General features: G+C 37.0%; 1 protein-coding gene across 3 annotated transcripts in view; it reads right to left on the bottom strand.

Annotated features, from left to right (window-relative positions):
* SYT1 (synaptotagmin 1) overlaps positions 1 to 13867 on the bottom strand; it is a 533541-nt gene extending 519674 nt beyond the window's left edge. For 2 of the 3 annotated variants that reach the window (XM_060025297.1, XM_060025299.1), the window contains exon 1: positions 13524 to 13867. The gene's annotated coding sequence lies outside the window, so the exon portion shown is untranslated. The remainder of the gene's footprint in view (positions 1 to 13523) is intronic. The other variant, XM_060025298.1, reaches the window with a different exon arrangement.
* Between the last annotated feature and the right edge of the window lie 9942 nt (positions 13868 to 23809).

The following is a 23809-nucleotide window of genomic DNA, read 5'->3' as shown; positions in this document are numbered from 1 at the left end:
TTGGTTCCATAGACTAGTTCTGTATTCACTACTTTAAAGAAACAGAAATAATCTCCTATCACATCTCTGTATTTTCCTCTAGTCTATAAAAAAGTTTATTTTAACTAATGGCTATTAACTGAATTCCTCAGAAGGCAGCAGACCAACATAAATCTGCTTGGTTGAGAATGACCAGTAACAGCACTGGCGCCAGATTCATTGTGGGTTTAAAAAAATACAGTGTAAGTTCACACGAAATCACCTGTATGTGAATACAGCAAGAGCATCACCTATATGTGAATACAGCAAGAGCATCACCTATATGTGAATACAGCAAGAGCATTTTGGTCTGGGAATTCTATTAACGTTCATTCATTTACAGTATGATGATACTTTATGTTCCAAATAAGGCACTGCAAGTTCCTGTATATCCATTATATTATACTTATGTATGCTTAATGGGATCTTAAATATACTTTTTTGAAATTGATAATACTTCTTTAGGAAACTGTTTTTAAAACTACAGATTGTTATCCATTGGTATGCTGTTACATTAACTTTGTTGGTCATGACCAGTATTTTTTTTAATAAATTAGGTAGGGCTTCCCTGGTGGCGCAGTGGTTGAAAGTACGCCTGCCAATGCAGGGGACACGGGTTCGTGCCCCGGTCCGGGAAGATCCCACATGCCGCGGAACGGCTGAGCCCGTGAGCCACGGCCGCTGGGCCTGCGCTTCCGGAGCCTGTGCTCCGCAATGGGAGAGGCCACGGCAGTGAGAGGCCGGCGTACTGCAAAAAAAATAATAATAATAAATAAATAAAAATAAAAAAATAAATTAGGTAAAAAAGAGAATTGAAAAGGAGGTATCAGAATACACCACCAGTAAGAAATACTTCATAGAACTTTTGTTCATGTAGTGTGTATGTGTGTTTGAAAGCATACTGTGTTTGGATGTCATTCAAAAACATTAGAAAATATAGATTTAGTGAATTCATTCACTCATTCAATAAATATTCTATGGAATGCTCTCTTCCTAATGTTTGTCAGGCACTGCAGAGTCAAAAGATGATAAAAAATATACATACATCATTGCAAAATCCTGAAAAACTTGCACTTAGTGGAGTGATCACATAATTAAAAAATTCAAATATACTATATATGCAAGTATATATATATATATATATATATATATATATATATATATATATACAGATGTAGAAAAACATAAGATATTTAGGATACAAAAGAGCCTGATTTCCACAGATAAGGAAAACAGAGTTTATCACTTACTGATGAGAATGGTCCATTATAACACTCTTGCTATATTCACATATAGATGATTTTGGGTGAATTCAGCAAAGAATACTCTCTTTACAAAATATGTTATTATCAGCATATAATGTCTATGGGAGTCTTAGGGGAAAAAAGAGGGCCATTTAAGATTGACACTGTAATTATTACTTCATTACTGCTGCAGCATAGGGAGTGGTACTGCAGCACCACTCGCAATGTTAATATGCCTCTGTAAGCACCTAGTTTACTGTCACAGAGTGACCTAGGTAGACTTGGGTTACTGAGTTCTTAAAACCAGGATATGAAACCAGACAGAGGAAAAATAATTTCCGGTTAATGCTCTGAGACCCGTGTTGTCTAAATGATAATCGACACAAAATGAGTTGTTTCATTATGCTTTCAGTGTTTATTTACTTTTGTTTCAAAATCTAAATTTGAATTTTGTTGGATATAATCAAACATATACTCAAAAGGAAATTAAATTGAGGAAAAAAACGTTATTGTGATAAAAAACCAAGGTGTTCACTTAAATTTTGAGAAACAATAAAATTGAGGGTAGGCTGTGTGTTCAATTCCCTTAGAAAGGAGGGCAAAAGGAGAAAGGTTATTAAGATTTAACAAAAGATAACGGAACGTGTCTAAGGAATCTATGTCATAAAAGAAAAGAAGTTACCTTTCTAGAGAAATTGGAAGATAAAAATATATGCCTGTAAGTCACCTGAGAGTGCATTTTGAAAGTCAGGGTGGAAATAGTATGTATTCCATGACTGTAATCATAAAATGTGTAAGCATGATTACATAGACTGGAAATGTATTACACAGAAATAAGATACTACATATATTTAAATAATGTTGAGGTGACGTGATCGTCTTGTTTGGAAAATTTCCTTAATAATGTTTGTAGTTTGCTTTTAGTTAAAATATTAAAGCAGGGTTACACTCATGAAGCCAGCATCTTTACAACTTCAGCTACATTTGCTATTTTCTCTTCCGTAAGTAGAACAAACTCACCCTCACTGCCAAGCCTCTGCACTTAGGATTTCTGCTGTCTACTGTGCTCTTCCCCTGGTGTTTACATAGCCGGATCCTTCTCCTTTCATGCCTCAACTTACATAGCTTTGGTTTACCAGAGTCCTTGATTTTACTGTTTTATTAGGTTGTTTTATTATGTAGTAGCATTTCTCACTATTTGAAAACTACCTTAGTTATCTTTTGTTGTTGTTTTTAACTATTTTGTCTCCTTCCCTAGAATGCCAGCTCCCTAAAAGCAAGGAACTTATCTACTACATTTGTTTCTATATTCCCAGCACTAAAATAGCACCTGGCATATAACAGGCATGCCCTGGTGCTTACGGAGGAAGTGCATCATTCCTAAATAATTCCCTTTCAGTTCAGGGTATAGCAAGGAAAAATGTATAGTGTTTTTGTGCAAATTTATTTTATTGTATCTGTAGCAATACATAGGTAGTTAGGGTAATCATAAAATAAAACTCTATAAACTCCTGAAAATAACCAGCCTTACTCAAAACCAACAAAAATGTGAGGTATTGACATATACACAGGTGGCCTTGTACATATCTTTAGTTGGCAGTTCTCAGACCTACTGAGCTCTGAATCTAAGAATCCTCAAATCCTATAAGTATTTTCCCACTGCATTAAAAAAGAGGAGGCCAAAGCAGTAAGGCAAGGACCCAACTAGAGTTAAATGACACTCAACTCAGCCCTCAGCCCCTGATAGGCAGCCTTTTCACACTGCTATAGTCATACCAGTTGTTTAATTATTGACTACATCCACACCTGTTTGTAAATGGCATTGCTTCAAGCCTTCTGAGGGCCACTCCTTTCCACATCCTCAACTACTATGGACCTTCCCCTAGAATTCCCTGGATCTTACCCCATCAACTAAGGGGTTAGTGCCAGGAAAAATAAGGGCCCTCCAGGAGCCTGCTCCAGCATTAATGCCAGCAGGCATCCTCTCGACCGGTCAGTGCCCATACCTTATGAGCTAGGCATTTGTTGTTTTGCCTGCTCTAAATCTAATCATTTCCCTTCTTTTAACAGCAGAACTCTCTTTCTATGTAGTTGAGTGATGCTTTGTACAACTCTCAAATCCAGGGATGACACAAGGCTCAGCTTAGAAAAATATGATATTTCACAGCCTTCACCATAGTGATGAGTTTGGGGCAAGTGACTCAAGTTGTTCCAGTCAAGATTATCCTAGAAATTTTTGGAAAAAAAGATGCTCTCTTTACATGGAGATTTCTTATGTAAGCCTGTTCCCTGGGAACATTCTAACCACCGTAAAGAAAGAGCCTGATTCTAAATAAAGCAATGGCAGGGAAAAGTAAAATTAAGGAGGTAGGGATGGGTGAGAGGGTGGGGGGCGATAGGCCTGGACTTGATCATATAGCTTGATTTCCTATTTCCAGCTATGATGAAATCCAGAATATTCCTGGATTTTATGGTAACATGAGCTCTAAAATCCCTTTTCTCTCTAAACCATTTTGAGTTAGGTGGCATTTTTGAAAGTGAAAGAGTCCCTGACTAATAAAAAAGGGGGGCAAGAGTGGTCAGATCTGCCATTTATTAACAGAGTACCAGACAATTTGCAAACATTTCCATTCCTGGTGAAATGAAGCTTTTAGTAGTGAAATATATTACTGAAGCTCACCATGCCAGAGTAGGTCTTTACACCCAGACCTATGAGACTCAAGTTTCAATCTTTTAGCACATTGCCATGATGGTCATATTGACTCAAACTATGAAGTACAGTTTGCTTATGACTGTTCAATTTCTTTTGATCACTTCTGTTTGCTTCCAACTGTTCTGCATCTTCTACCACTGAGGAGTTTAATGATTATGATTTCTTATGGTTGAGTGTTGGCTCTAGAAATAGACTGCTTGGGTTTGAATCCAATTCCCTCTACATAACAGTTGTATGACCTTGGCAAGTTACTTTTCCACATTTTTCTCATCTAAAAATTATAGATAAATTAGTACCAGTCTCAAAAAATTCTTGGGAATATTAAATGGAATCGTAGTAAGAACACGAGAATATGATTAACTTGTGTTTGTCCAAAAATCCCCATAAATACCTGTCTTCTGTTCCAATTAATCTTGCATTCTTTCTATAAGCCTTTCCCAATTAAAACTTCTGTTTCCTTCTATCAGATCAGCTAGAAAGTCAATTATGATAATCCACATTGCAATGTGTATACTTACTGGCAATCATTTCCAAACGTGTTTGATTCTTAACATAAAGAATTGCCAATTGATGGATTTCACATTAGGGCTGGATAATAATTGGGGCTTGAGTATGTTCCCTGCTTAGCCCTTTCTATCTTGAAATAGGAGAGAAAAAGCACCAGTAGATTCAACAACTTCCATTAATGTCAGGTTCTGGAAACAGTGAGAAGTTTTATGTGTAAGTACCAATGAGAAAAATAATGAGAGATGAGGTTGTAAAGCTTCTAGTAAAGCTACAACGTTCATTTTCTCATCACATCTCTGTGTACTCTAGGAGGTGGCTTATGACTCCATAGTTTCCAAATAAGGAAACAAATGAGGTAACATCTAATACCACAGTGATACAGCAATGAGTAAAGGCCAACTAAGCCTAGTGACTCAGGATTGGTGAACTGTCTTATGGATTAGAGAACTGTTCCTTGAATAATTTTAAAATACAATTTAATCCAAAGTTAGAGTCACAGAAGTAATGACAGTATATTAAACTGTCCTTCTCTTTTCAATGGGAAGAATAACAACTGCATATCCAATATTCAGTGAAGATGTTATATTTTTGTTTTTATTTTTGATAAGAAATAGCAAACTAGTTCTTATATAGCGAGGAAGTTTAAAAATATACTTGACTTTTTTCTTGATTAACTGCTGAGGCAGTATGATTCAGCAGGTGAAAATTATAAAAGCCTTCCTAAGTGTGTAATTACAGCCAGGTAACTTAACTTCTGAGTCTCCTTTATTGCCTCTGTAAAATGGAGAATCTCTCTATTATCAAAATCAAATAAGGCAACATAATATTTTTTACATACGGTGAGATACAACTGTTGTGAAAACAATGATGTAAAAGTTACCACTGGAAGAACAAAACAGAGAAAAAAAGGTGCCTAAAAGTACATGCCGTTTGGAATTTTAAACATTATTGCTTTATCTCTCTTCAACCAATTTTGTTCTAAAAATTACCAGTGGGCTAGTCTTTACATGTAAGGTCTTAAAAACATTCAAATCGTGGCACAATCCATTTAAGTGTGCCAACTACTTAAACAAATTAAGAGGATGCTCCCTTATCTATCTATACAAACCTTTTGCGAAACTAACCTGAAATGTATACAAACTAAGAGTGAAATTTCTTGGTTACTGACAAAAAATAAATTCAGCATGTGGAGATTAGTATGGGGCCTAGAGTACCAAGCTCCCAGTGATTCTAGGGGAAGATGATTCGTTAGGAGGTGAATAAGAAAGAAAAAAAGGAAGGAAGGCAGAAGAGGGCAGGCAAACAAGAGATGAGAAAGGAACAAAATGGTGGGGAAGGAAGAGAATGCAAGAGAATTGCTATATCACGCTCTTAGCTGGAGAGCTGAACAAATCTCTTCTACCCTGGCAGTGAGTAGTAACACGCTCCAACACATACGGGTCTAAAAGTCCAGAAGTCAAAGAAATCAAACTGTTGCTATGTGTTCAATATCTAAATGATGAAACAGATTCTCCAAGGCTAACAACTTGTCTACTCCACTCTGTCCTGAAGGAGTAGGCTCTGTCCTATCATTAATATTCATTTTGTGGTATCTAGGAATGGTTCCGAAAGTATCTATGATTCCACAGGAAAAAAAAAACAAAACAAAACTGGAAACTTGCATGTGAAGTACTTTTTTCCTCCCACAATTTAAAAGCAGGGTGGTGTTGGAGAATTTAGGAATATGTTGGCTTTTTGTTGAAATGTCACTTTCTTGAATTATTAAACTCAACTGTATCTCAAAGTGATTGTTTGGCATTTTAAATTTAATATTATAATTTAATAAAAACACGAAAAATAGGTAAATTACTTGTACAGTCATGTTGTTAACTAAGCTTTCAACACAAGAATTTCCTGTACACAGACAGATAAAACTCAAGCATTTTTAGGCATTTAATGGTCTGGTTTATATTTATATATAAAACTTTTAGTGGCCTTGGATTCTGGACACTGGCTAAAATAGGATAGTGATGTTATTCTATTTATAAAAAGATGCTAGTGCTCTAGAAATATGGTCTAAGGCCCAATGGTTCACTTTATTCATTCCTCAAATCTGATAAAAATGCTAGGGATTAGGCAGAAAGCCAGCCTTGTAAACAAGGATCTGCAGACACTCCAAGTCAGACAGAGATTCAGAGCTTTGCTACCTTGCCTTTCTCCTGAGAAGCTGTGTCAACTTTTCTTAATAATCTTGCTAACGCAGAGCCTGCTTGCTAGAGGAGCTTAGCTAGGCCTTAGTAACCTGTGTTATATCATTTGTCCTTGTTTCAAAAGCCATTAAGTCATTTGTCCAAAAAAACATTTGTTAATGACTTTCCCCACAAAAATAAGCAGATTCCATATTTCATAGGTGGAGAACAAGGACCTATTTCGCTGTTTATAATACATAGAATGCTGGGGGGCAGAACATCATCACGAAAAAATATACTTAATCGACTCTTTCTCCTTCTCAAGGAAAGAGCAAACAATTCTAACTTGACATTGTAGTGAGTGTAGTCTGCTGCTGTGATGCTACATGCTGTTTACACTTAGTTACATTCACATAAAATTATGCCTGAAAGAAGATTAGCAATAATCCATCCTAAAAGCAACCCTATGTGACGTTTCACAATAATATCCAGTCTGTAGATGTACAAACCAGTTCTCAATTATCTGTGATGAGCAGGACGAGGTATGTAAATGTTTAAGGGTCTCCATAACAAGACACAGGTGGATTTTGGAAGTATTAAAGCCAATCGAAGGATTTGAAATTCTTTTAAATAATTATCTCAGCTTTGTCCACTGGTGCTAATAAGTTAAGTTATACGAGGCTTCACGGTTTAACAATCTCACCTTTTGCTTGGATCACTTGTGAGTAATCAAAAGAAATTCCATGAAAGAAAACTATGTTATCAATTATCTAAATCGTATATAAGATTCAGCATCACATTTGAAAAGTGTTAGCACCAAGTTTGTTACAGCTGAGTATGTTCTGTCTGAGTATTTCCGTGTGCTTTTGCCCTCACGTTGACGAAAATATGCCAATAAATCTCAAAGTAGCAATTCCTAAATTCAGTTATCTGCTTTCAGCTAGAGTAGGGCCTGGGCTGATACGCAAGGAGACCTCAGGTAAAAACAGGAGGCTGTCCCCTGGAGGCCACACCCAAGGAACTGTGCCAAGAGGTGTGAGGTGGGTTTGCCTGCTCTCTCCTTCATTTGCTTGCGACAGAAAAGTTGGCTGTAGTCTGGGAGGGTGTAGGAGGAGGACAAGAGATAGTATGTCTCATTTAAACAACTGCAGTATCAGAAGTTCTCATATTTAAGTAACTCTCCGATTCTATTTGTGTTTAAGTGCCTATGTGCATTTTATCCTTGATCAGGTGAATGATTTAGAAAGAAAAGGAAAACATTCATCTATTGCAGGAAACACTTAACTCTTTTTAATTATAAGCAAAACTACATTGAGCAAATAGAGAAACAACAGGTTTAATGGGATGAGGCAAGACCAAGTTTCAGTACCATCCATAGCTGGATTTGATTAAATGGCTATTTTGACCAAAATTCGTTCTTGACTGAGGCACTTAGCTAACTGTCTTAGGCGTAGTTTTGGGGGCTGCGGTAGGGGGGTTGTAATCCAGTATTTCCAATGAAATGTTGTCTGACAGCGCTGCTAGGAAATGGTATTTTAACCAAATTATTTCAGAAACTACATTATTTCACCAGATTCTCATACTAGCTGAGAAAGGCCATTCTCAATCTACATGGAAAGTTTCCAGCTCCCATTTTGTACAGACAGCTAAAATACAGAAGGCGTTTATTATCTTCATAAGCTTTCCAATTTTCCAGAGCTCCTCTTCAACAAAATGACGCCCTATGTGTATAACTAATATGTTCAACATACTACATGTGAGACCAGTATAGGAACGATCGGTATCTTTTCTTTTTATCTCCACAATAGCAGTAACCAAAAATGATGAACTCTGACCTCCTCTCATTAACATTACTGGTAAGTTAAGGAAACCAGTGTGTCACATCCCTTCCAAGCACTGAGTGTATTTGTAGAGAAAAAACAAACCCAAAGAGAATCAGAATTAGTTCTAAACAACTAGAAGTTGTGGTTTAACTAAATACAATTACAGAAATTACAGAAACATTTTTTAATCTGCTTTGCATTTTTCAAAGACAGCAGAATACTTCTTTCTAACACAGTCATAAATGTGCTATTGTTATGCTAACCTAGGTTTCAGTTTGTTTTAGAACTCTTTTAAATATTGTTTTTAGATTTAGAAAGTGGATATTTTAAAAGGAGGCTTCTTTGCAATAGGACCTCTATAATTATTTTTAAAACTGCGGAAATAACATCCCCGGTGCTTACTCCTTCTATAACATAGCAATAATTTCACGTTGTACACTTTAAAATAAGAGCTTTTCTTTTTTAAACAATATAGCAAAGGTTGAAGTTTTATTCATACATAGCAAGAAAGGACTGGGTGCTCTCTTATTTCCAATAGATAGCATGACTATACTTGCAATATTATTTAAAATACATTTCTTTTATACTAACACATATGAGTAGAACGATGTTCATATGCCCTGCTATCACAGTTCATCTTATAGTCAATATAAAAGTGGCTCTTCAAGAACTCTCCTAAAATGACAGAGAAGCTAAAGGAAAAACACTGTTTTCTTCAGATTGGAAAGATTAAATTCCTGCTTTAAAAAAAGTGGCCACACTGAATGGAGAGATTTGAATCAAATTTATAAAACTATTAGGAAAAATATTGATCACTCCTAAAGGAATTATTTAAGATACCAATCTAAACCCCCTTATCTGAAAAAGCAATGATAATCATGTCGATTATGTAAAAGATTAAGAACACGTTTACCTTTGTGCAAATGCTGAAAGAAACACTGAAGAAATCTTAGAAAGATAAAAACTTTAATGCCCTGTTATGTCCAAATCATGTGAAAATGTGACTTCAGTTTGTTACCTGTATATAAAAGTGCATCTTGCACTGAGAGGTGTTTTGTTTTTTTTTTTTTAATACATGATTCATATAAAAATCACTTCTTCCCTAAGCCACAGAAGGGCTGTATAAAGGAAAAGATCTAGACCTCCATTAATTTTGCCTCTGAGTACTCCTGGTCTTTTCAACCAAAGAAATATTAAAAGCATCCCCAAGACATTGTAATCTTTCTTTAAATGGTACTTTTTACAGGAGTACTCCCTAGTTTCAGCAGATTACATGCTACTGTCCATTAGTCTCAAATCCTTTTAGAAAATGTTACATAATATGTATATATATGTACACACGTACACATATATATACACACACATACGTATATATATATATCCTTAAATGCTAATTGAAATTATGTTTTACACAGCCATATACTTTATCCCTATTTAAATAGCTTTGATCAATTTCGATGGCAAACAAATTCAGTTAGGAAGAATATCATATATTAAACTTTTGATACGGATGTATTTATGACAAGAAAATCATTAAAAATTATTTTAGGGCCTTCCCTGGTGGCGCAGTGGTTGAGAGTCTGCCTGCCGATGCAGGGGACGCGGGTTCGTGCCCCGGTCCGGGAAGATCCCACATGCCGCGGAGCGGCTGGGCCCGTGAGCCATGGCCGCTGAGCCTGCGCGTCCGGAGCCTGCGCTCCGCAACGGGAGAGACCACAGCAATGAGAGGCCCGCGTACCACAAAAAAAAAAAAAAAAAAAATTATTTTAAATCACAAGTGTTCCAGGTATTTCATTTTAGAAAGCATTAGTTTTTAGCAAAACACTTGTAAAAACCCACACCTATGTTATTCTAATGCCAGAAAGTCTAACTTTGGTCTTGGTTTTCTGTAATAGTAGACCAAATTTGCTCCATTATGTAATCAAACTGTTTACTTTTACTTTCCCTTCCCCAAATCATTTAATCACTACCATTAGGAAAAGAATTATGATGTTCCAATTTGGAGTTAATGGTATCTCTTCCTAGCTATTACACAAACTGGAAATCCTAAGAGGTATAAGTATTTCAGGCTCACATAATTGTCTGTGTTAAGTGTGAGTTTTTTTAAGATTAGATGACTGTAAAAATCTGTTTTGGGAATTCGCTATAAATTGATTTAGTATACTGAACTCAAAAGAATGAATTGATATTATGTCCATGGTGTCATTAGGCAAACAGGAAGTTCAAATTAGCTTTTAGATCTAACACATTCTGTATTTTATTTATTAATCATCCAGTTCATTTTGCATGTACAATTAAGAGAAGCTACTATATTCTAGTTTTATTTTCAGTTAGCACCAAGTCTAATGTGCAAATCTTGTACATACCATGCTAACCATTTTCATATTTCTGAATTAGAACTCTCTGACAATTTGACCAGACAGAATAACTAATATTCTCCATTATGAAATAAAGTTCAAAACTACTCGGTAACAACTCTCTATCATGTGGTATTTTATGAAATTAGCATTTTAGCATTTCCTCTGTAGGGTAGCAACCTTTAGTTCTGATAAAAATACATTAAAGTCTAATTACCATATTTGCTCTAAAACATTAATAAGATTTACTAAGATATTCTTTTAAAAGGAGAAAAGATGAAGGTTGTATGAAACTGTTACACTAGAACATTTTGTGGAAAGACAGGGTAATAATTTCCCATAATATATCATTTAAAGTCTCACTTTAATCCACTCAATATATATTGGAATTAGTTCTGACTTCCGGTATATAAAGGCTTAATTTTTTTGTATGTGAGAAACTCAATACTCATATGCATGTCTTTTACTTGTCATTGTTATAATTAGCATTTGTTAAGAGTCCTGAACATAAATGTCACAAACCAAGACCAAACTTTTACCCTTCCTAAGACAGTGGAGAAATAAGCAAGTAAAATATTTTGCTCGCAGTGAAAAGCAGTTGGTTTCCTTTTTCTATATCTTTTTATGTCTAAACTTGTTAATTCAGTTGTACACACATAAGGCAATTAAACGATTGTCCTTTTGTCCTTATAACCAAAAGGTGGCACCACTAAAAATAAGTTTTAGCTTTCAACAGAGATACTACATTAAAAAGAAAAAAAAAAAGGCATTTAAATGTCAAAGGCCTAGAAAGAAGATCTTGTTTTTGTGACTCGAGGCAATTCTACTTAGATAGGAAAGATAAGTGTCTCAAATGGAAAATGGTTTAGAAAATAACATATATTACGTTGATGGTAAATGAAAGCAGCTCTTCTTTAGGTCAGTGTATAAACTTGTCCACTGAAGATATGTGGTGAAAAAAATACTTTCTGGGGTACACAGATTAGTGTGGAAGATCAGGCAGAGTTAAGAAGGCTCCCTTTTCTTATCCGAAGTGGACACGTAGGAAAAAAAAAAATGTAAGACTTGGCATTTTCCCTGATAAATCAAAGGAAAAGATTTATCTGGACACTAACATCTGCTGATTTCTCTGCACTCATGTAGGACCCACTTGGGATGCTTTCCCATTACATTCAGCTAAGCACTTCTCTCTATCTCCTCCCATCTGACGGTCATCACTTAGCTGAATAATAGGAAAGGAAAGCTTATACCATTGATGATGGAATTAGAAATTTCTGAGGCTGCTGTCAAGGCTCTGTCCAGCAAGTCCCTTTCACTTGACCTATCATGCAGGCAGCCAGGGTACATAGTTGTTTTGATACCTTTCTCTGTATTATAATAAGACATGAAAGTAAAAGCATTTTCCCCTTCAAGGTTTTTTAATTTGACGCTATCTTCCTACCATTACTTCCTAAACTTTGTTCCAGTACAAGAGGATTCTTGGCCAACTGAGCTTCCATGCACCTTCTAAATCGAGTACTGAAACTGTATAAGCATCATGTGTACATCTATTAAATATACTTATTAAAAGAAAATAAGGCAAGGCATGAATTCGATATCTGGGCAGCAAAACGCAAACAGCAGAAAGATAGAATGAAATCACAATTCATATGCAAATGCAGCTTTAACACAAAAGTTAAATGTTTGCATTATTTCAGGTTAATATTCAAGAAAGTCAAAATCACCATGTATACAAAGCTAACCAGATTTGCTTTCTCAAAGTAGAAATCCAAGCCTCCTAATAATACTGGTGTCACTAACATGTTTTGAAACTTTACTTTTTTTTCTTTTGCCCCTCAACATAAAGGCCATGCCAAAGAACCTCAGGAAAGTAATAATCTGTTTTTAAAATTTTTTCTCCACTCGAGAAACCTCTCCAAGTTCAGACATTACCAGTGATGGATAAGACCAAATAGTCAGCCCCGCAGGACAAATGGAACCAGGAAAAGTCAGATGGTGGGCACTTAAAAGCAACAGCAATTAAGCAATTGAAAGTGGGTTGGATCGGTGGTTTATTTTTGTTCCATTTGAAGCAATCTAGTGAGAGACACAGCCCCTTGCAAGCAGAAGATCAAGTCAAACTTGACACTTCCCCTCTCTGGCAGCTGGGGCTGCATGGCTTGTCTACTTCCTTTATTCAGTTTAATTGCTTTTGGTACTCTAATTTTCTATCGTGTATTCTATCTTGTTCTTTTCCCCCTGGGCAGAAAGAAATCTTTCTCCTTTCATCACTACCCCCCTCTTTCCTCTCAGAAAAGGCAATCCTTTCCAGGAAGAGAAAGAAACACTGTGCGTGCTTTGGATGGGAGGAGGGAGAAGATGAGAGATTTGAAAGGGGTTGGGGGGGGGAGGTGAAGGATAGAGATTGGGGGTGGGGGACGGAGGAGAAGAAATGAAAGAGGGAAAGAAGAAGATGGGGGATGACCAACATCATCAACTCCAGGCTCTAAATCACGGGCGCTGTGCAAAGTGCTTCTCCAGGAGAGGCACATGTGGTCTCATTACATAGCTCACAATAGGCCACCCGGGGCTCCCTGCCCAGGTCTCAGTCTCCCACCGCCAAAACCTAAGTGTACCGAGAACAAAATCTTACGAACGGATTCAAGCAAACAGGCACAGCTGAGGCTGCTGTGCCGCCAGTCCCGCTGTCTTACCTGGAGGGAGAACCAGGAGGTGGTGCCGGGCTCCGTCCCTACTGCTTCCCCGTGCAGACCGGTGCACACACGTCCTCTTGCTGCCTCTGCTCTTGGAGGGGCAGCCTGCAACACAAAAGGGGTGTGTGGGTGTGGGTGTGTGGGAGGTTTTCCAGGGCCACCAGCTGGTCCCAGCTGGCCGCCCCCACCCTACACACACACCTTCGGGCACTGAGCCCCCCCTCTCAGTTGAGCACCACCCTGGGGGGGGCTTGCCCTGGGCGCAGTCTCAAGTTGCCGCTGCCAAGCGCTGCTGCCGCCGCGGCAGGAAGAAGAGGTGGAAAGACACTGGGGGCAGTACTCGGTCTAGAGCATCCCCACACTGCAGCTTCTCGAGGAATCCCTCCAGTGAGGAGGCGGCCGCCCATCAGCTCCCAGCCCCGGCCGCCTGATTGGTTCCACCTGGGGTACGCTGCGCCGAGGAGCCAATCCTGGCGCACTAATAATAGGTGGATCCGCTCAGCCAACAGCGCCCATCCCAGTTCTGTTAGTGTCTCTCCATCCCCACAGCGGACAGGGACCTGAGGAGGGGGGGTTGAGAAGGGTTGGGGGGGGGAACTACGAGGGGTACAGATGCCAAGGAGACGTAATCAAGGGCACCAGATAAACCCTCTGGGTAGTCGCAGGAATGCCCCGCAACCTGTTCAGCAAGCTGTAAGCACATGAGAGGGAGACTGCATAATACAAAGCTATTTTCTTTCTTTCTTTCTCTTTTTTTTACTTTCAATCAAAATCTGCCTTGATACTGAGCATGCCCGGACTGCAACAGCACCCTTGGAGTTCCGATGTGTGTGGGTTTGCAGGCTGTGGGGTTTTGAAAATGTGGAAGCCGGGAAGGAGAGGCAGAAGTTTGTCTTTGGCCATTCAACCCGCTGGAGTTGTGAAAGCAAAGCAGGGCGGGGAAAAGAAAGGATTCCGCAAGAGTGTCCTCAAACTGAGGACACAGGAAGGTGGCCCTCTGGGCTGTCGGAGGCTGATAATATTATCGTGTGGGTGCACGGGTGGAAGCGGGGGTAGAACAATCTGAGCCTTGCTAGGTACCTGGAGACTTTTCGTAAAGGGTGCGGTGGATCGGAGATGCAGGGGAAGCTCCTTCCCATAGGTGGGGCCGGGAAGCGCGACTCCACCCAGCAGCCGGGGCTGTCAGGCAGCGGAGAGTGCACTGGGAGTTTCCACTGTGGCGACCAATAAGTTTGTAGACTTGGGTCAAGGGCGACGTTGTTGAGGATGCAGTTTCTGCCAGCCCCCTCCCCCATCTCTCCACCCCCTGCCAGCGCAGTGACGACTAAAGCGTGGGTTCCCTCCCTCCTTCCTCTCTTTCCCCCGAACGATTCTGCTCGGGAGTAAGAAGCTTTTCCCCTGTGACAGCGGTGCTGACCTGATTGCCTCTAAGCTCTAGGGCAATTTATAGCTTGGTAACACCGAGAGATACCAAACTGGGAGGTTCAGCGTGTGGGGGCAGGGAGAGCAAGCGAGGCAAGGGGCGGAGCGGAACCTGGCTCGGGGTCGGACCAAGACCTGGCTCTGCTCCACAGGTGCAAGTCTTTCAAAACGCATAGAAGCATTTCCATCTCTCACTCACTGACCTTGTTTACCGGACTTTGAATCTCTGATTTGTTTTGCTTAGAAATACTTCCAGTTTGTGTAAACTTGATCAATAGCTACAAATGAGAACTCTCCTAACTGGGTTCTTTATTTTACTGAAAAGATGATCACGGCATCTCAGTTAAGGAAATAAATAGCTATCTCAATTCCCCAAACCCATCCACTTTGAACTGGAGTTTCATTAACATTGGTTTGCAAAGGTAACTGTATCAAGAATTCAATTAACAGTAACACATTTCTTCAAGTTTTAATTAAATCTCTCCAATTTATGTAATGTTTAAGATTAAGATCCTTATTCTAAGTATACGGGAAAAGAAGACAACTTGATATAAACTAATCCTTTTAATGACAAATACCTGTGTATTCTCCAAAATTGTAACTATATGGATCTCCCATTGTTTAAAAATATTCCTCAAATCTTAGAATAATTTCATAGATGGAGAAAGATAATAGATGTTAGTTTAAAATCAACTTAAGTATTTGATGACGAAGAAAAAGAATGAGGAGGTTGAGGGGGGAGGAGGAGGAGAAAAAGAATCAATTACCTAACACTGTTTCCTAGTAAACGTCCTCACATGAGGATCATTATATTATCCACCTAATAGAGATCTTTATTCTAAAAAATACTCCTAGCACATTCTCTAGATTCCAATAATTAAAAGCTGCTTGTTTTTAAAAGCTGTGTCCAATAGCTGCATGTAGAAACAAGTAAACTTATTTTAGAAGAAATTAGTAAGTAGAATATGATTCCATATTAATCTCTGTTCCAGACTCTGATCCTATTATCAGCGTTTTAGCCAATTTCTCTTCCTGTCTACCTCATATGCTACCCAATAATCAACTCTCTCTCAGTGGTCAGAATCCTAACAACAGGAATGGTGTTAGATGTTTACATCCCAAAGTTCCTTGCAGGAGACTGCTGGCTAAGATATGAATGGGTTTCACAGGTATATTGTGATTAACTTTGGAATAAACAGCATTTCTGATCATGAATATTAGGAAGACTGCACTTACATACTGGATATATATACGCTGTAATTTTTACAGAACTAAGATTTTTAATTCTCTCTCCTATTCCTATGTTCTCTCCAAACTCTGGGAATGATCTAAAGACCTCCACCTGGGCTCACATATCATGCTATTCTGTTGCAGAGAGTATATATCATCTCTTTGACTTTATAGTAGACTCACCTCCATTAAAAGAAAGATCAGGTCAATAGGCTTTTGTCTTTATCCAGTTCCTCAGGTACTTTTAAAATCTAGAAATGTCTATGTCTTATGCTACTGAGATTGAACTCATCCCTTGGTTATCCTGTATTTTTAAAAAATATTTGCTATTTTCAGAACTGTGTTTATCTATTTTGTTCAACATTTTGCTTCCTCATTCTTTGCTTAAAAAAAAAAAAAACCGGACTTCCCTGGTGGCGCAGTGGTTGAGAGTCTGCCTGCCGACGCAGGGGACACGGGTTCGTGCCCCGGTCTGGGAAGATCCCACGTGCCGCGGAGCGGCTGGGCCCGTGAGCCATGGCCGCTGAGCCTGCGCGTCCGGAGCCTGTGCTCCGCAACCGGTGAGGCCACAACAGGGAGAGGCCCGCATACCGCAAAAAAAAAAAAAAAAAAAAAAAAACCTTTGTTCATTTTTTTCTTCACATTTTTTGCTCTGAGATCTCATCATCATTTTCTTTATTCCTTTTTCAATGGATTCATCTATTTACTACTTTAATGTTCCCTTTGCCATCTATTTTAATAGGCTACAGGATCAGAATAGAAATTAAATTGGATTGGGGCACTGAGGAGAAGAGTGTGTCTTAGGGCAAGAGTGGGAATTAGAGACTTTAGAAACTAGAAATTCATTAAGTGCAAACTTAGCCAAGGTTTTGTATAGACCACAGAAAGAACACACAAGAGAGGTATCAAGAGAATTCTCCACATTGCTGAAAAGGCTTGTATATGCTAGTTGATCAATGGTACTGAAGAGTTCCATTGAATTAACACACTCATATATCATTAAAGTTTATATCTTTAATAACCACACTAATTGGTAAAATCTATTCATAAGTATCATTTCTCAAGGTTGTGAAAAAATGAAAAAATAACCAACTTTTCCATATTTTGCCTGTATAGATTTATTTTGTTTCTATAAATTCATATTTTCTTTTATAGTTATACATTTTCTGTCATTGCCTTTCAAGATACAGCCTTTTTTCTCCCCTCTTTCCAGGATACAGGATTGATTAAGTGTTTGTTTTCTGGAGCAAAAATCTATATAGAATTCCAGCTTCCACACTAATTGTCTATGTGATCTCGAAAAATGTACAAAACCCCTCCAAGCCTCAGTTTTCTCATCTATAATATGTACAAAAGGACACAGCATATATCTTAGGGTTTTTTGTGAGGATTAAGTAATGCAATGTATATAAAGTGCTAGTTCCAAGCACATAGCAAGGATTAATGACATTAGCCATTATTATTATTTCATCATTATCGTTCCTCTTGCCATTGTTTTTGTTTTTCAGATTTCTAGGAGGTGGGACTTCCTCCCATAATCCAATCCATTTAAGCCAACAGTGAGTTGGACACTCTACGTATGAACATTGAAGTTACAAGAGAGTTAATCCGTGTTATAAAAATTTGTTTATACATAAAGCATCAACAGTCTTCTATCTTGCATGTGTTGGTCTTAGACTGTAAGCTTCTAGGAGATGAATAATTTTTAGAGAATATGCACTTAAGTATCGTTTTGCTGTTAACATTTAGTTTATATTACTCTTTAAGAAAAATCTATTCTAGTGTTAAAAATATGAACACTGGTGTTTTTGGTTTTTAGGAGGCCAGTGGAACCAACCACATGTTTTCAAAACACTTAAAGACAGTGGAGTCATCCATTTTGGTTTCCTTTCTCTCACAATCATTTGGCCTGATAGTACTGCTAATGATATTATAGCCACCTGGTAAGGAGAACACATCAGAGCTGTTTTAGAATTAGATAAAAAGAAATTAACCACATGGATTTTTTAACTGGACACCCAAAGTTTTAAATAAAGAGAATCTAGAATTGAAAGAGGAAAAAAATAAAATGAATACATGGGAGTCAAGTCAAGTCTTAGTCTCTAGGGCAGAGAGTAAGAGTTCTATAATTGAACTACAATACCTTACAATTTTCACAGAAAAGAAAATAAAGAGCTAGAAGTATTCAATGTGGCTTTACAAAAGGCTTTTCTTAAAGTTATGGCTAAGAAAATATTGAAAATGAAAAGGAGAACAGTGACTCAAAAAGTAATATACTGTGTCAGGCTGTTGAGGTTAGCAAAAGGAAAATAATATTTAAGTGAATCTATCTCAAGAGCAAAATAAAAAGTAGTTTGAGTTAGTGTTAGCCAAAGGTTTTAGAAGGAAAACAAGTGATATATTTTTCAAATACCCTATCACACCAGGAATATACTGTAGCAAAAGCAATTTTGCTAATAAATCAAGAGGAACATTAAATTTTATATTAATTCCCTTTAAAATCAGAGGGAGAATTCTATTTAACTGAATACATAAGAGAATCATAGCTCAACTACTGCCTTCAATTTATGTAAAAAAAAAAAAATGTGTGTCCAGAGGGATTAATTACTTATCAAAAGCCATAGAGAGAGTTAAGGTAGGTTGAGGCTGTGGAAGGGGAGAAATAGTCTGTGCTTTCAACAAGCTAAAATGTTTTAATAATGTTTAGGAGAGAAGCAGGGCAGACATTCAAGACTTCAAAATTTGATTCTGGAATGGTGCTCAGTGCTTTGATAGAAGGCAGGAAAAACACAAATACGTTTGATTCATTCTAGTACACTCCTGGGAGGGTTTTTGTAGAACCGACTATCTGTGTGTGCTTCAACAATTTATATGCAACCTGGTCCATTTGTTTCTAATTCACCTAATACTAAATTAAGCATCAAAACTGGCAGGCTTTTGAAGGAAAAGTTCATTTACTGGATACTGAACAAAGAGGAAAGATAAGAAAGACACAAGGTTCTCTACTTCTAACCCCAGAATAAAAGTCTCTCATAGATCTGGGCATGCTTCCCTTTTGGATATTGAAGACTTTTGACAGAGGTAACAGGAGCCTGAGTGATTGGTCTCTTGGTCTGTGAGCATGCTTAAACCCCACTGTAGTTGAAACCTATTGTGGATGCCATGATGATGACATCTCCTGGACCATGGTTGTCCATTTTGTATGTCCCCGTGTTTTCTATCTTAAGAGTAGAGGAATAGATTTGAGTATCAGGAAGTCAATGGGATATAAATATTAAAAATATTTTTGAGAAAATTGAAACAGAAATGTTAATTTCTCCAACATCACACAGCACATCTCAATCCCCAACACATGACAATCAAGAGAAATTTAAGATATATTCAAAATAACTGTGACTACTTCAAGAATTCCAATCCTTTTCTACTAGGCTCCAAAAATACAGAGTAAATTGAAAGATTTATGGATTAAGGAATAGCTTAAATAACACATTAACATAACTGTCTCATCATCACCAAGGGAAATGCATGGAACCAGAAAAGGGATATTTTGCCAGCCACTCTTCTTAATGAATAAGGTTACTGAGTTTTAGCTGTTGGCTTTAGAACTCTTAGAAATGTTCATTAGGAAATAGTATGAATAGTTTAAATGTTATTAATAAAGACACCAGTATATGCACCATCCAGCTTCAGAAATTAAGTATTGAAAATTACCTTTGCCATCATTCATTTGCTCTTCCTCATCTGATACTCTCCTACCTGCACCACCAAGGTAACCACTATCCTATATTTTGTGTTTACCATTATCTTGCTACTCTTTATAATTTTACCACATATGTAAGTAACTCTAAAAATTGTCATTTTCAGTTTTTCCTTTTTTTGGATTTTTATAAATGGACTTATGCAGTAATATATATTCCTTCAACACACTTAGTTTGAGTACATTTTGGGATTCATCCATGTAGCTGAAGTTTATTCATTATAACTCATAGATTGTATTCAATTGTATGAATACATCATTTTAAAAAATATTTATTTATTTATGGCTGCATTAGGTCTTCATTGCTGTGTGCAGGCTTTCTCTAGTTGTGGTGAGCGGCGGCTACTCTTCATCGCTGTGTGCGGGCTTCTCAATTGCGGTGGCTTCTCTTGTTGGGAGCACGGGCTCTACATGTGTGGGCTTCAGTAGTTGTGGCACTCGGGCTTCAGTAGCTATGGCTCACGGACTCTAGAGCACAGGCTCAGTTGTTGTGGTGCATGGGCTTAGTTGCTACGTGGCATGTAGGATCTTCCCAAGCCCGTGTCCCCTGCACTGGCAGGCGGATTCTTAACCACTGCGCCACCAGGGAAGTCCCCATCATTGTTTTTTACCATTGTTCTTTTGTCTATAGATAATTGTATTGTTTTGCTATTACATATGGTACTGCTATAATTAATTTCAAACATATCTTTTGTTCTGCATGTGCATGAGTTTCTCTTGGGTATACACCTAGAATAAGAAATGGACCCAGGTTTTATAGATATGAGGTTTTTACAATTTAGGGACCTTATTTTAAAATATAGCCCCAAATTAGGAATTGAAGTGTATATTTATTTGGAATGAAAAAAGTCACAACAAATCTTTTTTATTGACAATATGTCCCACACTGTATATTTCATAGCTGTGACTCATTTTTTAACTAGATATCTGTACCTCTTAATCTACCTCAACTATTTCTCTCATCCCCACCACTCTCCTCTGCTCTGCCAACCACCTGTCTGTTCTCTAAATCTGTGACTCTGTTTCTCTTGTTATATTTACTCATTTGCTTTATTTTTTAGATCCCCCATATAAGTGAAATCATACAGTATTTGTCTTTCTCTGTCTGACTTATTTCACTTAGTATAATACCCTACATGTCTATCCATGTTGTCAAAAATGGCAAGATTTCACTCCTTTTTTATGGCTGAGTAATATTGTATTGTATGTATACCACATCTTCTTCATCCATTCATTTATTGATGGACACCCTTAGGTTGCTTTCCTATCTTGGCTACTGTAATTAAAGCTGCAATGAACATAAGGGTACACATATTTTTTGAATTAGTGTCTTTGTTTTCCTCAGATAAATACCCAGGAGTGGAATTGCTGGATCATACGATAATTCTACTTTTAATTTTTTTAAGGAAGCTCTATACTTTGTTTTCCACAGTGGCTGAACCAATTTACATTCCCACCAACAGTGCATGAGGATTCCTTTTTCTCCATATTCTTGCCAACACTTGTTACTTGTTGTCTTTTTGATAGTAGCCATTTTGACAGGTGTGAGGTGATATCTCATTGTGGTTTTGATTGGCATTTCCTTGATGATTGATGATGTTGAGCACCTTTTCATGTGCCTGTTGGCCATATGTATGTCTTATTTGGAAAAAAATGTCTACTCAGGTCCCCTACCCATTTTTTTTTCACCTGCCCATTTTTTAATTGGGTTGTTTGTTTTTTTTGATGTTGAATTTTATGTGTTCTTTGTATATTTTGGATATTAACTCCTTATTAGATACATCAATTGCAAATATAATTAACATCTTCTTCCATTCAGTAGGTGGTCTTTTCATTTTGTTGCTAGATGTAGTCCCATATGTTTATTTTTGCTTTTGTTGTTTCTTTTGCCTGAGGAGACAGATCCAAAAAAATATTGCTGACTGATGTCAAAGAGTATACTGTCTATGTTTTCCTATAGGAGTATGGTTTCAGGTCTTACATTCAGAACTTTAATCCATTTTGAGTTTGTTTTCTTTGTGTGTGTGTGTGTGTGTGTGTGTGTGTGTGTGTGTGTGTATGGTATGAGGAATTAGTCCAGTTTGGTTCTTTTGCATGTAGCTGTCCAGTTTTCCCAGCTGTTGAAGAGGTTGTCTTTTCCCCATTGTATATTCTTGCCTCCTTTGTTGTAGATTAATTAATCACATAAATGTGGGTTCATTTCTGGGCTCTTTATTCTGTTCCATTGATCTATGTTTCTGTTTTTGTGCCAGTACCATACTGTTTTGATGACTGTAGCTTTGTAGCATAGTTTGAAATCAGGGAATCTGATACTTTTAGCTTTGTTCTTCCTCAACGTTGTTTTGGTTATTCAGGGTTTTTGTGTGTGTGTGTTTCCATACAAATTTTAGAATTATTTGTTCTAGTTCCATGAAAAATGCCATCAACATTTTGATAGGGATCACATTGAATCTGTAGATTGCCTTAGGTAGTATGGTCATTTTAACAATATTAATTCTTCAAACCCATGCACACGGTATAGCTTTCCATTTGTTTGTGTCCTTTTTTGTTTCTTTCATCAGTGTTTTATAGTTTTCCAAGGGCAGGTTCTTTATGTCCTTAGTTAGATTTATTCCTAGGTATTTTATTCTTTTTGAAGTGATTGTAAGTGGGACTGTTTTCTTAATTTCTATTTCTGATAGTTCATTGTTAGTGTTTAGAAATGCAACAAACTTATGTATATTAATTTTGTACTCTGTAACTTTACTGAATTCATTGATGAGTTCTAGTTGTTTATTTTGGTGCTGTCTTTAGGATTTTCAGTGTATAATATCATGTCATCTGCTATTTAAAAATAGCCTCAAAATAGGAATGGAAGTGTATATTTATTTGGAATGAGAAAAGAAATCACAACAAATTTTAAAAACAATTTTTCTTATTTGGTGGAGATCAATGATATATTTTTGAATTTTTAACTTGTATTTTTCTGATTACTGAGAAATTTGTTGAGAATAATATCATATGTTATTGGCCATTCATATTTCCTTTTCTGTGAAATGCCTTTTCTAAATCATTTCCCCATGTTTTATTTTTGGTCTTTGATTCACTGGAGTTCATTATATATTCTTTGTATTAATATTTTGTTGGTTATATGTATTGCATATATCTTTTCTCAACTTGTGGCTTGTATTTTCATCTTTTTCTGTTTTTTTTTAATGAAGACAAATGCTTAATTTTAGTGTAGCCCAATTCTATGATTCTTTCACTTCATATTCTCTATATTTATAAAATTAAAAATATTTTAACTTTTGAGTCATCAATATAACTAAAATAATTTTTGTATATACCTTGAGATAGAATTTATTTTTTTCCTACTGATGACCAGTTGTCCCAGCACAGTTATTGAGTGCCTGTCCTTTCCCCCATCAACCTGCAATGCTAGCTTTGTCTAGATCACTTTTTCATTTTTGCATATATGTTTCTTATCTATCTCTGCATCAACAGTACACTGTTTTAATTATGTAACTTTATAATAGATTTTGATATCTAAAAGCATTCCCCACTCCTCCTCCTCCACTGTTTCTTCCTTCTTCTATTCCCCAAGTGTCTTGACTGCTTACCTTAAGCATGCTCATATAATTTAGAATTCTCCTGTAAATTTCCATAAAAAAAACTCTGTTAATATTATTGATAACATTTATTACATATTTTACTAATTTGGGAAAAAATTGGTAGCACTATGACTTTGACTCTATCAAAGACATTATACACTTTTTCCCCAGATTTAAGTACCAGTTTTTATTGTTTGAGGCAAATTTTACCACTTAAAACTTACATTTCCTCATAAAAAAAGAAGTTGGCTTTTGTAGCAAAGCTGCTAAACTAATTAATAATGATA

The sequence above is a fragment of the Delphinus delphis genome, chromosome 11, assembly GCF_949987515.2.
Source record: "Delphinus delphis chromosome 11, mDelDel1.2, whole genome shotgun sequence".
In the NCBI taxonomy this organism is placed as follows: Eukaryota; Metazoa; Chordata; class Mammalia; order Artiodactyla; family Delphinidae; genus Delphinus; species Delphinus delphis.
The sequence above is the reverse complement of the archived record's forward strand: the minus strand, read 5'-3'. Positions and strand labels throughout refer to the sequence as shown.